Consider the following 7,957-nt stretch of genomic DNA (forward strand, 5'->3'; position numbering starts at 1 on the left):
GTGACAGTAGATCTGTACAGCATCATAATAATGCAATATGTCCATCATCTTCCTTACATTCACACATACACTAGTTAACCTCACCACCTCTATATCTCCCAAATACAGATCCCAAAATAAACCTCAGGTGCCCAGAGCTCTGAGAGTTATGAATATTGCAGGTTCCACAACATTAATTATTAATGGGAACAAGTATGAAGCCTCGGAGAATGTTGAACAAACAAAACAAGCCTCAGAGTATAGGTCAGATAGAAAGGAGAAGGGAATTAGCCCTGACAAGGTGGGTAAATTTGCAAATAATATCTCTATGCTAGCATTATCCACAGTTGGCAGTGTTGGAGAAGCTACTTTGCGACTAGTCTTTTGAGCTACAAGCTACAAGTAGGTAGATTCAAGCTAATGCTAACTACTGCTAACTAAATTGAAGATATTAAAGGGGTAATATTTTAATATTTCACTTGACAAAACAGTAAAATTATACATAGCAAACCATTTTTAAAACAGTTTCTTTACATTCTAGGATTATGTCTTTGAATATTACTTAGCATGTAGCTACAAAGCTACGCACACAAAACATTTACCAAAGACAACAATGTAGCACTTTTGCTATCGGTTCTTGGGAAAAAAAGTAGCTTGTTAAAAGTGCTCTGAGCAGTTTCAGGCGTTCTCCAACTTCCTTCCCTGTTGAAAAAAACAGCATATTCTGGTTAGGTATGTTTTGATGCTGGTTTAAGATGGTCCCTTTGCTGGTTTATGCTGGTCATGTGCTGGCAAAGGACCAGCATAAACCAGCAAAGGACCAGCTTAAACCAGCAAAGGACCAGTTTAAACCAGCAAAGGACCAGCATAAACCAGCAAAGGACCAGTTTAAACCAGCAAAGGACCAGCATAAACCAGCAAAGGACCAGTTTAAACCAGCAAAGGACCAGCATAAACCAGCAAAGGACCAGCTTAAACCAGCATCCCAGCGTCAAAACATACCTAACCAGCATATGCTGTTTTTTTCAACAGGGTGCTGTCTTCACGGAAGCTTTGCGTTCAAATATTTAAACTCAAATCAATATTTCGCGTCTAATTATTTACTTATGTGGCAAGTAGCCGTGTAATAAGCGGGATAATGTACATCCAGCCGGTTGTTATCTCAGAATAAACCCCTTCAGGCTGATACAATACCCCTCCGTTTCGCGTCGGGGTCCTGATCACCCTGTCGGGGTTTATTCTGAGATAGCAACCGGCTGGATGTACATTATTTATCCCTTACATATAGTAGCAGATTCATGTTCGTTTTTAACAGAGAAAGAACTTAAATTCATAATTCAAATAGCATATTCTTGTTCTTCTCTCCCTTTTTTTCCCAGTAGTGATGCAGCATCCTTCTCCTCTTATTGTGTGCTAGTGCAAGTTATTGCATAGGTCAAGTCCTACCCTATTTTGGTGTCTTGGTCTCACGCACACGCCGGTTCATTTTCCGCTGAGGATAGACAGCATTCTTCCCGTGCGTGAGTACGCTTTAATTAACAGTGTTATTGGGATCTTGTGAGTCTGTGATTTGAGGTAGATCTTCATATGCAGGTAAATCTGTGCCGGCCTCAGAGAGTGTAACTGGTGCATGTGGCGGCTCCTCCTCGGGTGCCAGGATGTCAAACGGGACGTCAATGGACTGGACAGACTGACGAATGCTGTCCTCATATGTGGGAGGCGGCTGTGGTAAAAAAAAAAACACAGCGATAAAGCTTGACTTAAACCACACGTGTGACACCACAATGAATAGTTTGTTCAAGAATTCTGATAATGTCACTTATTTTTTTGTGTTAAGCCAAAAGTACAAGCCTGGAAGGTGATTAATGAATTCTATTTGAGATTTAGAGTTTATTACTTCATCAGCTAGGAAAAAAACCCTCAAAATGATCACAGCGATATCGTTCTTCTGTGACGTTATCATTCAAGTGGCGTCTGGACTGCTCCAATCTCTTAGAGTAGTTCACCCAAAAATGAAAATTTGCTGAAAATGTACCCACCCTCAGGCCATCCAATATGTAGATGAGTCAGATTTGGAAAAATTTATTACTGTACATCACTTGCTCACCAGTGGATCCTCTGCAGTGAATGGGTGCCGTCAGAATGAGAGTCCAAACAGCTGATAAAATATTTGTTTTGAACCGTTTTTTTTTTTTTTTTGCTTGTAAATAGTGCTTGGTCTGAGCAGCTTTCTCTCCTGATTCAGACGAGATGACTTTTTCACTGGAGAAAGTAATATTATGGATAAAGGACTCATATTTTAGCCACAGTTTGAAGTTAAAAACGTCTTAATGATGAATTTGTTTCTTACAAACATGCAGCTGTTCGCTTCATACGACATTAAATGATGGACTGGAGTCGTGTGGATTATTGTGATGTTTTTATCAGCTGTTTGAGACATATGAAATCAAAACTGGCCTGATTTAACTTGAAATGACTTTATGGTAAATGTGACCTCAGGGCTGTAAACAGGACTTTACATTGAAGAAGTGACCCGAGTCATATCTACAGTCAGTAAGCAACCCTAAAAACACACTAGCAACTCTGTAGCAAGTACGTAAGGCCTTACACAATGGCCTGACAACCGTCCACAATACACTAGTGTCATTTCTTGAGACAAAATACAGTAGAAAACATAACAATCTAGTTTCCTCATATTATTTTACTGTTATTTTACATTGCTAATGCTTAGCAGGTGAGTACACCCCCAAAGATAAGGACCTTTGCACTATGTTAATTCAGAGCTCAACATTTATTTAAACAAATTTAGTTGGCGATATCACTGCTCGGCTTGTGCCTTGCAGCAACTTCCTCTTGCTATTTTATCTCTCCTTCTTTCTTCTTTCTCTTTATCACATACAGGTGCATCTCAATAAATTAGAATGTCGTGGAAAAGTTCATTTATTTCAGTAATTCAACTCAAATTGTGAAACTCGTGTATTAAATCAATTCAATGCACACAGACTGAAGTAGTTTAAGTCTTTGGTTCTTTTAATTGTGATGATTTTGGCTCACATTTAACAAAAACCCACCAACTCACTATCTCAACAAATTAGAATACTCCATAAGACCAATAAAAAAAATCTTTACACATCAATGTATCGTCACGAGCCGCAGGGTTTAATTTGGTTTTGTTTGTGTATGTTTTTTGACTCTCAAAGCCGTGATTCCCATTCACTTCCATTATAGGTGCATCTCAATAAATTAGAATGTCGTGGAAAAGTTCATTTATTTCAGTAATTCAACTCAAATTGTGAAACTCGTGTATTAAATAAATTCAATGCACGCAGACTGAAGTAGTTTAAGTCTTTGGTTCTTTTAATTGTGATGATTTTGGTTCACATTTAACAAAAACCCACCAATTCACTATCTCAACTAATTAGAATATGGTGACATGCCAATTAGCTAATCAACTCAAAACACCTGCAAAGGTTTCCTGAGCCTTCAAAATGGTCTCTCAGTTTGGTTCACTAGGCTACACAATCATGGGGAAGACTGCTGATCTGACAGTTGTCCAGAAGACAATCATTGACACCCTTCACAAGGAGGGTAAGCCACAAACATTCATTGCCAAAGAAGCTGGCTGTTCACAGAGTGCTGTATCCAAGTATGTTAACAGAAAGTTGAGTGGAAGGAAAAGGTGTGGAAGAAAAAGATGCACAACCAACTGAGAGAACCGCAGCCTTATGAGGATTGTCAAGCAAAATCGATTCAAGAATTTGAGTGAACTTCACAAGGAATGGACTGAGGCTGGGGTCAAGGCATCAAGAGCCACCACACACAGACGTGTCAAGGAATTTGGCTACAGTTGTCGTATTCCTCTTGTTAAGCCACTCCTGAACCACAGACAACGTCAGAGGCGTCTTACCTGGGCTAAGGAGAAGAAGAACTGGACTGTTGCCCAGTGGTCCAAAGTCCTTTTTTCAGATGAGAGCAAGTTTTGTATTTCATTTGGAAACCAAGGTCCTAGAGTCTGGAGGAAGGGTGGATAAGCTCATAGCCCAAGTTGCTTGAAGTCCAGTGTTAAGTTTCCACAGTCTGTGATGATTTGGGGTGCAATGTCATCTGCTGGTGTTGGTCCATTGTGTTTTTTGAAAACCAACGTCACTGCACCCGTTTACCAAGAAATTTTGGAGCACTTCATGCTTCCTTCTGCTGACCAGCTTTTTGAAGATGCTGATTTTATTTTCCAGCAGGATTTGGCACCTGCTCACACTGCCAAAAGCACCAAAAGTTGGTTAAATGACTATGGTGTTGGTGTGCTTGACTGGCCAGCAAACTCACCAGACCTGAACCCCATAGAGAATCTATGGGGTATTGTCAAGAGGAAAATGAGAAACAAGAGACCAAAAAATGCAGATGAGCTGAAGGCTACTGTCAAAGAAACCTGGGCTTCCATACCACCTCAGCTGTGCCACAAACTGATCACCTCCATGCCGCGCCGAATTGAGGCAGTAATTAAAGTAAAAGGAGCCCCTACCATGTATTGAGTACATGTACAGTAAATGAACATACTTTCCAGAAGGAATGCTTTCCAACAATTCACTAAAAATGTTTTTTTTATTGGTCTTATGAAGTATTCTAATTTGTTGAGATAGTGAATTGGTGGGTTTTTGTTAAATGTGAGCCAAAATCATCACAATTAAAAGAACCAAAGACTTAAACTACTTCAGTCTGTGTGCATTGAATTTATTTAATACACGAGTTTCACAATTTGAGTTGAATAACTTTTCCACGACATTCTAATTTATTGAGATGCACCTGTATAAGCTTCGAGCTCCGAGTCTTCCCTTTAGCCTCCTAAAAAAACAGGGCCACTTTAGGGCAGACAAAACTGTGGCTCTCAGCTGGAGAACAAGCTAATTAAGCTCAATAATATGGTTAATGAGTGAAGGGCGGCCCCCATGAGTGAACGATCCACCCATTGCAACCTGGGGGAGTTAAGGAGAGGACAGACGGACAATGAGCCGTATTCTCCACTAATGTTTACCTTTCAAGATAGGGTGCTTTATTATGTTTGATGTGCATTAATTCCCATTAGTGTGTGTACTCAAGCATTTTTCTGGCACTAAGTCAACATCAAAGGGCCTTGAAATGTTCGCAGCATGTGTGCGTCATGGCAACAGCGCAGGTGACGGACACCGGGCCTGTTTGTGTGGCAGTGAATGGCATCCATTTCTCAGATTTGATGATGTTACGGAGCAGAAAAGTGTGGGTCATTCATATTGAAAATCTATTGTTATTCAATTCAGTCAGACTGCAGCTGCTGAGAGACAAAACAGTCGTAGCAGGGCTTCGATAAAGCGACATTTGTAAGCTTTTGGGTAGCTGACAGACTGATGTGAACTTTTTTTCATTGTTAAGATTTTATGTTCAACTGTATATATTTGAATACGTTCATAAGTGTATGTTTTTAGATGAAGTCATCGTCAATTTTTCAGCACTTTCAACTAAGTAATTAACTGTCTAATGAGGTCATGAAAACTCCATGTACAAAAATTGTAATAGAAAAAAATGCTTTTAAAAGCTTTTAAAGATAATCCGCTATTTTACCGCATTGTTACAGTCCCATGCTGCAGACACACATATAAGTTTCACCTTTTTTTGCTTGCTCATTTTGAATGGATTTTTAGTCACTCATTCCTTGTGAAGAAGCACACTTTAGCATACTTTTTAAAAAGCACTTATTATGGAAATAATATACTTAATTGCAAATTGAATGCAATGTTTCCAGACACTTAATTGCATGTTAAATGTATAATAGTTAAAATCTGTATTAAATGCAATCAGATGAACTTTAGAGTGTTTTCTTGAAGTAGGACTTAAGGGCATCTTTATATGTAATTTCATAATTACTTCTATTGTCTTTGAAATATGGTGTACTGCTGAATGCACTGACAAGCATTTATGGTGAACTAAAATATAATTTCTATTGAAACGCGTATGTCATGTATTTAAACATATTTGTAATGATGATGTCATTTAGTAATTTAGAACTTTACATGTACTAGTTAGTCAACACATCAAAATAAGTGCACTTTAAAGCACTACAAAAGATTATTTAAAAAATGATTTACAATGTTTAATTTGACATTATTACAAAGTGCAGTTTTTAAAGTGTACTTAAGTGTTAAGAAAAAGTCACGAAAGTGTCTCTTTTTAAGCACACTTATTTCATTAAAATTATATTATCTGCAAGTATTTAACTAAACTTTTAAGATCTGAAGTACACTACCCCACATTCAACTGTATTCCTGGCACTAAGTCAACATCAAAGGGCCTTGAAATGTTCGCAGCATGTGTGCGTCATGGCAACAGCGCAGGTGACGGACACCGGGCCTGTTTGTGTGGCAGTGAATGGCATCCATTTCTCAGATTTGATGATGTTACGGAGCAGAAAAGTGTGGGTCATTCATATTGAAAATCTATTGTTATTCAATTCAGTCAGACTGCAGCTGCTGAGAGACAAAACAGTCGTAGCAGGGCTTCGATAAAGCGACATTTGTAAGCTTTTGGGTAGCTGACAGACTGATGTGAACTTTTTTTCATTGTTAAGATTTTATGTTCAACTGTATATATTTGAATACGTTCATAAGTGTATGTTTTTAGATGAAGTCATCGTCAATTTTTCAGCACTTTCAACTAAGTAATTAACTGTCTAATGAGGTCATGAAAACTCCATGTACAAAAATTGTAATAGAAAAAAATGCTTTTAAAAGCTTTTAAAGATAATCCGCTATTTTACCGCATTGTTACAGTCCCATGCTGCAGACACACATATAAGTTTCACCTTTTTTTGCTTGCTCATTTTGAATGGATTTTTAGTCACTCATTCCTTGTGAAGAAGCACACTTTAGCATACTTTTTAAAAAGCACTTATTATGGAAATAATATACTTAATTGCAAATTGAATGCAATGTTTCCAGACACTTAATTGCATGTTAAATGTATAATAGTTAAAATCTGTATTAAATGCAATCAGATGAACTTTAGAGTGTTTTCTTGAAGTAGGACTTAAGGGCATCTTTATATGTAATTTCATAATTACTTCTATTGTCTTTGAAATATGGTGTACTGCTGAATGCACTGACAAGCATTTATGGTGAACTAAAATATAATTTCTATTGAAACGCGTATGTCATGTATTTAAACATATTTGTAATGATGATGTCATTTAGTAATTTAGAACTTTACATGTACTAGTTAGTCAACACATCAAAATAAGTGCACTTTAAAGCACTACAAAAGATTATTTAAAAAATGATTTACAATGTTTAATTTGACATTATTACAAAGTGCAGTTTTTAAAGTGTACTTAAGTGTTAAGAAAAAGTCACGAAAGTGTCTCTTTTTAAGCACACTTATTTCATTAAAATTATATTATCTGCAAGTATTTAACTAAACTTTTAAGATCTGAAGTACACTACCCCACATTCAACTGTATATTTTTGTTTATATTGTAATATGTAAATGCATGACCAGTCATATTTGAAAATATATAGACTTTTATAAGTACACTTTTTTAAAGTGTACTTAAAGGGTTAGTTCACCCAAAAATGGAAATTAGTCCATGAATTACTCACCCTTAAGTCATCCTAGGTGTATATGACTTTCTTCTTTCAGACGAATCCAGTCGGAGTTATATTAAAAATTGTCTTTTTAAGTCTAAGTGGACGTCCATGACGTGCGGAGTCCCACAAGGCTCAATTCTTGCACCGCTCTTGTTTAGCCTGTATATGCTCCCACTAAGTCAAATAATGAGACAGAACCAAATTGCCTATCACAGCTATGCTGAGGATACCCAGATTTACCTAGCCTTATCGCCAAATGACTACAGCCCCATTGACTCCCTCTGCCAATGCATTGTTGAAATTAACAGTTGGATGTGCCAGAACTTTCTTCAGTTAAACAAGGAAAAAACTGAAGTCATTGCATTTGG

The sequence above is a fragment of the Sinocyclocheilus rhinocerous genome, unplaced genomic scaffold, assembly GCF_001515625.1.
Source record: "Sinocyclocheilus rhinocerous isolate Xijiao unplaced genomic scaffold, SAMN03320098_v1.1 scaffold350, whole genome shotgun sequence".
Classification (NCBI taxonomy): domain Eukaryota; kingdom Metazoa; phylum Chordata; class Actinopteri; order Cypriniformes; family Cyprinidae; genus Sinocyclocheilus; species Sinocyclocheilus rhinocerous.